Source organism: Dermacentor andersoni, chromosome 7, assembly GCF_023375885.2.
Source record: "Dermacentor andersoni chromosome 7, qqDerAnde1_hic_scaffold, whole genome shotgun sequence".
NCBI lineage: Eukaryota > Metazoa > Arthropoda > Arachnida > Ixodida > Ixodidae > Dermacentor > Dermacentor andersoni.
Genome location: NC_092820.1, coordinates 134,055,605 through 134,065,982, shown reverse-complemented (window position 1 = coordinate 134,065,982; position 10,378 = coordinate 134,055,605).

The following is a 10,378-nucleotide window of genomic DNA, read 5'->3' as shown; positions in this document are numbered from 1 at the left end:
TCATGTCCTATTAGTTGGGGTGAGCATAATGAGATGCTCGGGAACATTCCATTTTATAAAGGAAATAATTTTATTGAGGTGGCGTTTATACGGCAATTTTTTGTTTTTGTTGTTTATGCAGGTACCGTTGTGTCATTGCTGGTGGCGCGGTCCGATGGCAGCTTGCCTAGTGTACCAAAATATAAACTGAAAACTACTTATCATAGGATTGTCTGCTTGTAAAATATTTTGCATTTGAAACAGTGCGAATGAGACGCAGAACACGGGCACCCATGTGGGCTGTTTCAAATATGACATCCAGATGACCCAACATAATTATATTAAAAAAAAAAAGCTTGACGTCGCGATAGCATCACTGGAGCCATTTTCGTTGACGCCTGAGGATGAAATCATTCGTCGCTCATATTTTTTGGGGGGCTTTCCTGCTATGTTTGTAGCATCGCAACGATGCTATTTAGGAGGGGGCACTCACACGTGTACTTGTTTGTCTTTCTCGGGTGATGGCGTTTCACCGCCTAACAAATATTATTGCTCAGCGTAGAACACACCTGTATGAATCGGAAGTTTCTCTGAGACTATCGATGGTTCTATCCGCTGTTAAAAATAATATGATCGGGTTTTACGGGCCAAAAGCGCATCGGATTATGAGGCATGCCTTAGTGGGCGACTGCTCAAATTTGGACCAACTTGGTTTCTTTAACGTTCACATAGATGTAAGTGCTCGGGTGTGTTTCCACATTTCGCCCCAATTGAAATGCGGCCGCCGTGGCCGGGATTTGGTACCGCTAACTCGTGCTTAGAAGTACAACACCATAACCACTAAGCGACCCTGGCGGGTTGCTCCTTTCCAAAGTTCTTAAGCATACTTCAGTTTCACAGCTCCGCTCCGGAGGTGGCCGAAGTGGTGGTCACACCAACTAGCGGCGCTGCGATCACATCTTTCGTCACTTTTTGTCTCGCTTCTGATCGAAGTTGCTTCACTTCCGGTAGATCTCCGGTTTCCATTTTGAGAAGTAGTTATTTCGGAGTTCTTAATATTGAGCCTCTTTGTGAAAATTTGTCATATCTGAGCTATGTATTGTAAATGGGTTTGTGGTAATGAACTTGAAACTTGACTTCTGCTTTCACTACTGGCTTCCTGTGGGTTGCGCTGCATCGCCTGCCGCTATCCTTCTCCATTTTGTAGGTGTTGTGTGATGTGTCGCGATTTGCTCTCTTGAAAAGCTTCTTGAAGAAGCATTTCCGCGTCTCATGACTGCAAGAAGTTCCCTATGCCGGCTGCACCAGCGGCCTGAGACACGATGCCCCTGGTCACCATTTTTTCGCACCACCGCGAGACGCTGGAGAGCTTAAAAGTTGGGAACGCATGCTACACCGAAAAGACAAACGCCTCACAAACAAATCAAAAGTGTCTGAACGCCACTTTGAGGACGACGACATTTTGAAATACTGCAAGCATGTTGTGGGCTACAAAGAAATATTGATTCCTCACGGGAAATAAATGCTTGCTTCCGGCGCACTTCCTCGGCTTTTTCCTGGGCTTCCTGAGCACATCTCAAAGTAAAAAAAAAAAAATGTGGAGGGAAAGCGACGTTCACCAAAAGAACGAGCGCAAGTGCCGGCAACTACATCGGGCGAAGCTTGTAGTGACAGCGCTTCAACTTCAAACCTGCTGTTGGGCTTGGAAGAAGGAACTTCAGAAATATGCGCTACGCACTTTGTGCTCAAGTAGCTCACGAACGTGACACAGCCTTGTGCGCTCTGGAAGTTTGAAATTGTTGAAGACGACGCAACACGGAAGTGATGTGGAGTATTTTATATGAGGCAACTGGTAGCCGGGCATCTGCGAGTAATGAAAACTGTTGTGCTTGAAGAGGATGATACTTGCTGCATGGCCGGCTACAGCAAAATTCACAAGAGGCTATTTCGTGCTGCGACTAGTATTGCTAGTGTGGAAAGAATCCTGAGAGAAGCAGACAGCTTGAACATATGCGCCTCCGTGAAAGCAGGCCATCGTGACATGGCGACATCAGATAATATGCACCAAAAGCAGTGCAATGTACTCAGAAAGCAACTAGTCTGCGCGCGTTGTCTCGGTCTACAGAGAAAACTTTGACTGAGCATTAAGGCTCCGAGCGCCATGCTCAAGCGATATCAGAAAGTACGCAATGAGAAGAGGAGGCTGCTTAGGGCGGCTGCGGCGCATCAAAAGCAAAAGAAGGAAATTTTGGCTCTGAAGAAAAAGTTTTCCGAAATGCCCGATAACAGAATCGAGGAAGCGTTGGCCGAACTAGCGCCTTTAGAGCGACTTGCATTTATGACATCGTTTAAACAGGTGAAAGCAAAGTCTCCGTGTGGCACGCGGTACAATGCGGACTGGCTTCTGAATTGTTTAATGCTGAGGATAGCGAGCCCTCGAGCATATAAGCTTCTATCTGACATGAACATGCTGCCCTTTCCCTCTCTGAGCCCTCTCACACAAATTCTGAAAGGAATACCATGCAAGTATGGTTTCAGTCCTCTCTGTATGGAAGCTATTGGAAAACAGCTGGGCAACAGAGCAGATGGGAAGAAGTTCGGCACACTGATTTTGGATGAAATTAAGTTACGCCAGACGTACGATTTCAACAACTGAGCCTTCAAACTTGATGCTTTTGTGGACTACGGTGGCATTTCAAATGAAGGAACTTAGCAACTTGCAGATCATGAGCTCGTGCTGATGTTCGTACCATTTCTTGAGAGCTGGTCGCAACCGATTGCCACCTTTGCCACGAAAGGTGCTGCGCCTGACAGGATTTTACCAGAGCGGGTGTTGCACGCAGTAATGCAATTGCATAAACATGGTGCTACGTGATCACCGTCGTCAGTGACAGGGCTGGGAATAATCACTCGATGTGGCAGCAGATGTGGAATGGCGGCAGCGTAACCTCACCTTCTCACAAGATTACAAATCCATGCCTGCCTGAGCGCGCGTACCGTTATTTCCTGTGTGATGTGCCACATGCCCAGAAGTGTGTACGCAACCATTTGTTCAAGCACAAATATGGACAGGTGAGCTAGCGTAGTTAATTTCATAATACCTTGTGCTGATTGGCGTCGATAACTTTTTCAGGCTGGAGATTACCGCGTAAACTTTACTCACTATCAACTCCTCTACGAGTGTGAAAGAAAGCATCATCTCAATGTCGTTCCCAAGCTCTCAGCAGCGCACGTAAACCCCACAAACTTGCAGAGAAAAAACGTGCGGCTGGCTGCACAGGTGAGCTATTAAAAATAGTAATATGCCTAAATATAGAAGGTGGCTCTTTGTTGCTTTGTAAGTTTTTTTTCAATTACAGCTGTTACACTTTGTTTGCCTTCCACAGCTGTTTAGCCGTAGTACTGCTATTGGATTGCAGTTATACAGGGCAGAAAGCGTCCAAGACTCGGAGTGAACAGAAGTGTTTACAATGACAATGAATGACGTCTTTGATGCAATCAACACAAAACATTCTGCAGAAGGAATACGAAAGGGCTCACCGAAGATTGAGGTACGCTTTAAGCCAGTGTACATGCGTCCAACTCAGTGTAATAATATTTTAATGGAAGCCCTACAGTTTACTCGAAACAATAAATTCATTTATTTGCGCAGATAATCACGGAACACAACTACCACCACCGAAATATGCTTATAGAGAGCTGTTGAATTTTTAATGCAAGTACAGACCGCAAATCCAAAGTTTGTTTTAGCGTCATTACTTTTATTACTACACGCTATAGGACCATGAAATTAAAAAGTGCGTAGGCAAAATCACTCAGAGAATGCTTTTTTTATTCATTTCAGAAATTTTTCGGTGTTGTCCATTCATTTCATGGCGACGATGACCACCCATCTGTAGTTCAATTAAGCTAGATTTATACATTGTTGTCTTTGTTCACACCTGTGAAAAATGCATTGAGAGGAAATTACTCTGGTGCTCCCGATGGTGTTCTGGTGTCTCTTCACGACAGCTTGGGGCAGAAGGTGAAGGCTGCTGCTGAGATGAAAGCTGCATTTGAAGCAAAACTCTAGAAGAAGCTCTGTGGGATGAGTCTTTCAGTAGGCCACATGGATGACTTGGGCGACCAGGGGTACATTAAAGCAGGAACACAAGAAATATTTGTCTGCTACCTGGCTGGATATACTCTGAAGAAAGTTACCAAATCCGTGTCTTGCTAACGGTGTGCCGAATCACTGGAAAGTGCTTCTGTGCGACCAAGTGCGCGTGACCTACGACCCTCGCATAGCCTTTTGACATAGCTGAGGTCATTCAAGCCAGCTTGCTTACATGAACCGTCATTCAGAATGTTCACCGTCATCAAACACATAGAAGAAATAATTCGTCACACACTCGACAGTAACGGAGTTCTTGGTGACTTATTTTGGAGCATCCTGGATGGGCTAGAGAAAGCATCTGTGCCGGCAGTAGGATGTGATATTCATTATGAGGAGGTGACTGCTAATGTTATCCAGTTCTATCTTGTCATACGCATGCACTTATTTTCGAAAAAAATGAACAGTGAGACATCGCTCACAGAGCAGCTGCAAGCAGCCAGAAAGAGGGCAAGATTACTTTGAGCAAAAGTTGCTCAAAATTACTTTTTTGTGCACCAAGTAAATAAAATAAAAGTGCCACTGTGTTTGTCGTTTGTTTTGCGCGTCAAAAACAAAATGAATTAAGCTTTGACCTAAATATGTTCATAGTATTTATCTTCTTCCTTGCCACTGCTCGTAGATCATTTCCAACGCCTTTGCGCGTTCCATAATATCCGCGGACAATTATAAAAATACATGTGTCAATTAAATTTATTAGGGGAAGAAGCGTTGAAGGGGGTGGATCAATTCACCACAGCGTTGTCTCAAGCGACTGCTGGGCGTGATGCGTTAATGTCGCTACGTCTGCAAGGCGCTCGTCATCTTTAATTACGACACATCTTAAGAATCATCATCATCGTCGTCGCCCTGGCTACGCCCACTGCAGGGCAAATGCCGCTCCCATACTTCTCCATCTACCCCCCCCCCCCCCGGTCATGTGCTAATTGTCGCCATGTTGTGCCTTCAAACTTCTTAATCTCATTCGCCCATCTAACTTTCTGCCACCCCCTGCTACGCTTCTCTTCTATTGGAATCCAGTCCGTAACCATTAATGACCATAGGTTATCTTCCCTCCTCATTACATGGCCTGCCCATTTCTTTTTCTTGATTTCAACTAAGATGTCAGTGACTGGCGTTTGTTCCCTCACCCAATCTGATCTCTTCTTGTCCCTTAACGCAACACCCATTATTCTTCTTTCCATAGGTCTTTGAGTCGTCCTCAATTTAAGTAGAACCCTTTTCGTAAGCCTCCAGGCTTCTGCCCCGTAGGTGAGTACTGGTAAGACACAGCTGTTATACACTTTTATTTTGAGGGATAATGGCAACATGCTGTTCATGATCTGAGAATGCCAGCCAAAGGCCCCCCCCCCCCCCCCCCCAGCCCATTCTTATTCTTGTGAATATTTCAGTCTCATGATCCGGATCCGCGGTCACTACCTGCCCTAAGTAGATCTATTCCCTTACCACTTCCAGTGCGTCGCTATCTGTCGTAAACTGCTGTTCTCTTCCGAGACTGTTAAACAGTACTTTAGTTTTCTGCAGATTAATCTTTAGACCCTCCCTTCTGCTTTGCCTGTCCAGGTCAGCGAGTATGCATCGCAATTGGTCCCCTGAGTTACTAAGACAATATCATCCGCGAATCGCTAATTGCTAAGGTATTCTCCATTAACTTTTATCTCCAATTCTTCCGAATCCAGGTCTCTGAATACCTCCTGTAAGCACGCTGTGAATAGCATTGGAGAAATCGTATCTCCCTGCCTGACGCTCTTCTTTATTGGAATTGTGTTGCTTTCTTGATGGAGGACTACTTTATGAAGGACAATGTTAAGAATAAGCAGCAAAAAGTAAAACCCCCGCTGAAGGGAGCACTGTGGCGCTTTTATAGTGAAAAAGTTGGTTGAAAAGCGGAATCGCATTTCACGACCACTCATTTGCGGTGTAGTTGCAGCCTCTAAACACTAAATAGACATGTCATTCGAGGGTCCTTGGCATAAAATATTGTGCGGGCAGCCAAAACACAGTCGTCAAAGAGCGAACGGCACAGCCCAGTTGGGGAAAACGACCCACCGCAGGGATCACATCGCAGGAGTAGACGACCCGCGCTGTGTGAGAGATACGTTACAGCAGCGCCGACAGTGCACAGACGCCGTGAAGTCCCCGTTACTTAAGGTTTGTCAGAAAACTCGTACTACGTATCTAAACCACATTTACCGACGGATAAGCACCTATAGGCCGGCAGGTGCAAACGACACGTCGCAGCAGGAGGAGACGACGAGTGGCGCATGACGAGACGCGATTGAAGCGCCGGTAGTTTCAGTGACAACCGTTGCGGCCACGTCGGCCAGTGGGCTGGCATATGGAGCTGCGATACTGAAGTATGTCTAAGAACGTTGCTCCTTTCTTCACCGTCACTACTACGTGGCAGTATGTAGGGAACCTTCCTGTCTGTATCAACACTTTTTATGGCATCGCGAGCAGAGGCAGTAAATGTGCCTTCGGCGGGGGGAAATGCCAGAGAGGCACAGAGGTTCGCAGCCGCTCTAAACGTAAAGTGGTAAATGCTCCTTGTCGTCGTGGAATCATGGGATTTGCGAGTAGCAGCAAAACAAAAGTGTAGCAGCGCCCAATTGAACTAACGCTATCACTAATATCAGCTTTACAACACTCTTCAAAAATGATACGTTACTTGTTAGAACAACGGAAATTCGCGGATAACCGCAAGTCTCTTCCAGATGAACGAAAACATTTATTTATTCAGTGATCCAAGGTATCTCCTACGCTCGGTGGGGCAGACCCGATTTTAGAGATAAAGAGATTTTAAAGAGTCTTATGGAGAGAAGCCACGTACGTAACACTATCTGCTTCTTAAACAAGATCGCGCTTTGCATTCTCAACGTTGTGCTGAGCGCGGTAACAATATTATCGCACTATAGATTGTCTCAGATGCGCTGCGTGAGCGTCGGCGTCTACTACGGTGTTGACCACGCGAATCGCTGCGCCGTAGTAGACGGCTTTGGCGGACGCCGTAGGAACGCGTTTCCGGTGCTCGTATGTCTTGAAAGGGACCTGCAACGCGGCCTAAGTGCGCACCCACGCGAGTGTCTCATTTTCAAAGCGATCTGCGATGTTTGCAGAGTGTGCGTAGTGCCGGTAGCCTCGTATGCGCTGTGCTTTCGACGTTTTTTTCGCGTTGAAGCGAGAAATGCATGAAGGTCAACTCGCTTGCTGCTGCCGCGATTCCTTTTTGACGGTGATTTTTCGTGCTCAACGAGCGAGATATATTTATGTTTGTCTGTGCGCACGTGACACCGTCCTGGTTAATTTATTGAAAACAAGTAGGGGGGCTAGTTGGTTTAAATATCCATGATAGAACGTCTAAGCGGGACTGAACAAGGACCTTGAAAGAAGGAGACACACAAAGACAGCGCTGTGTTTCTTTCTACGTGCTCGCTCAGTCACGCATACACATTCTATCATTGTTTTTTTAGTTAGTAAGCGAATGTTTACACTTTAATACGGCCGATAAAGATACTATTATTACTTCGTACAGATATCTACTAATTTGCTATCGCCAACGGTGGTTTGCCCTTCGGGCGGAATTGCGATTTTTTTTCCTTGGCAGTAACAGCGCGATTGTGGTTTCAAAAGCACGAAGAAATCCGTGATTGTGCGAACTGCTAGCTGAAGCTGCGAGAAATCTGCCGAAAACCTTTGGGCCAGAACATCGCGCCATGAAGGACTTCGAATCACGCCTTCAAGCATCTCCAGCGAAGGTTGCGTCGCCCGTACACAAGACGGGCTGGCACTCAGCCGGAAAGCCGACGTTGAAGTGCCAGAGTCGGACAAATTAAGGCATATTGTGAAAGGTACCGCCGATGACACCTTCTGCCTACCGATTTGTACGAAGAATATTTTGGTTAGTGACATTATCACACAGGACAAGCGTTTCGAGAAGGTGGAAAGCAGTCGTATGCACCAGTCATTTGCACGGCTTCTCAACACGGCTGCAACATCATCTTGTGTAGACCGACGGGACTCTTCTTCGCAGCAGTAGCCTTAGGAACAGCTGACAAAGATAGTACCCGGTGAGCTGGACGCCATACGTCCCGCTGCTCTGTAATCACTTGTCGATACAGGCGCTCCTATGGTTCTCCTTGTTCAGGCTGTTATGCCCCAATAACGCAGGCATGAGCTTGCGCGGGCAAGGCGTCCACGAAAAACGCAAACAATGATAGAACTGCATCTGCAACAACGAAGAGTAGCTTCTCAATAGGACGCGTTGGAAAGCAGGTGAACGCGTCAGCGGGCAAGTTATGCGAGAGAAAGTACTACAATTTTTCTTTCATTTATCGAACACCGGAATGGAGGTAAAATGACTAATGGAGAGATTGTCATAGCGTGCATGGTATTCTTTGGTGTTGCTTACCTTAAAAAATACCGCATCTTCGTTTTTACGATAGAGTATAAGCTTCACAAGTAATAATTCCAAAGGATGCTGTGAAATATGTGACAGTTCCCTAACTGGAAGTTTCTGTCACAATTTTTTTCTTCCAAGTGCCGATGTCTGCAACAATACGCAAACTAAAGAGAACTGGTGGGCCTGACAAAGTAGCATACGCACCCTTTCTCCGTCTTTCAAACAGACGGTGACTCTTGTGACTTCGCTGTAATTTTAGAGTTAAAAAAATAAATTATGGGGTTTTACGTGCCAAAACCACTTTGTGATTATGAGGAAGGCTGTAGAGGGAGATTGCGGAAATTTGAACCACCTGAGGCCCTTTAACGTGCAGCCAAATTTTAGTACACGGGTGTTTATGCATTTCGCCCCATCGAATTACGGCCGCCGTTGTCGGAATTCAAACCCACGAATTTTATAGTCTTGGCTACAAATTTAGTTCCTTCTAATAAGCTCTCTTCTTTCTTGTGAGTAAGTACGTGTGTTTATTTAGTTTCACAGTTGGATTTCCGTTTGGTTCTCATCAAGCTCATTAAGGCCTGATCGAGAAGCTGCACTAATATATTTGTTTCACAACAAAGCTTATACTATACACTTTCTACCAGACGTAGAGTATGCAATGCTAAATGTGCAACCACAAAGAACATATTCCCAGTATATTTTCGCAGTCGGTCAACATGCTCGGCTGCCGCGTTTTAACCCGATAGCCTTAAGGACCCCATGTCACAGAAATTCAGCCGTCGGCGTCCTGCGTCGACCATCGCTTCGGCAAAACCGATGCCTACGGTGCAAACCAAACCGCGTATACCAAACCACACTGAACGTCTATATTGAGCAAGAAAGTAACTGAAATAATTGAATTTCTCAACGAAAATACGTCAGGAAAATTGTAAGGTACGACTTACACACGACCTACGGAAATAGTAGCGCCGGATTGTAACTAGAATATACGAGAAAACATCATTTGGTTACGCGGAAACTCAAGCAAACCCCCTTTTCCAGCTCTTCTACCAATCGGAGACCGGCCATGGCGTACGCGATTTGCGCGCGTCGGCGCGCGCAAATCTTCGAGGCCTTGGAGCAGCTCGCCCGATTCCTTGCAACACCTCGAGATGGCGCTCGCCTCTGCCGCATCGCGGCCCAAGCAAGAGGCCGCGTTTCTACCAGAAAGGTCACCTTCGTGCATAGGGTTCGGCGCCAGTGTTTCCTGGTAAACATTACGGTTACACAAGCTGCAGTTTTCGGGAAATGTGAGAAGCAGTCAGGGGTCTTTGAATCCTTTGGAGCGATGCTTGAACGTCCTCCAATTTTTTATAGCTCATGACGACGCTGGCACATGTCCCCCAACGTCGGCCTGCGCCAACTTCGAATAATCGCACGGGACTTGTACTTTATGGTTGGGATTTACGGAAACGCTGTTTTGTGCTTCCACTTGTCATATAGAGCTCGTCATAATAGCTCTTTATGAAGGCAGCGCTAAGCTGTACAAATGGCCAATTGTTAACTTTATGTTTGCACATGTGAGTATGGATTTGCAAACGAGTGAGTATGGATAATGCAAACGAGTTCGAAGTAGCTGCACCTTATTAAGGCAGTACATATAAGCAGCCTCATGTTGAACCGAAAGCAGCTAATTGGGCCGTGTCATTGTCTACTGACGGCTAGAAAATTTACCCTTAATTTGGCGATTTCGCCACCTGTTTCCTTCCTATATTGCTAATTACCCTGACATTTTCACATGGCTTTGAGCAATATTCAAAACCGAAAACTGATAACAACTTTAAACAATTTCAGCTCAAACTTCTCTT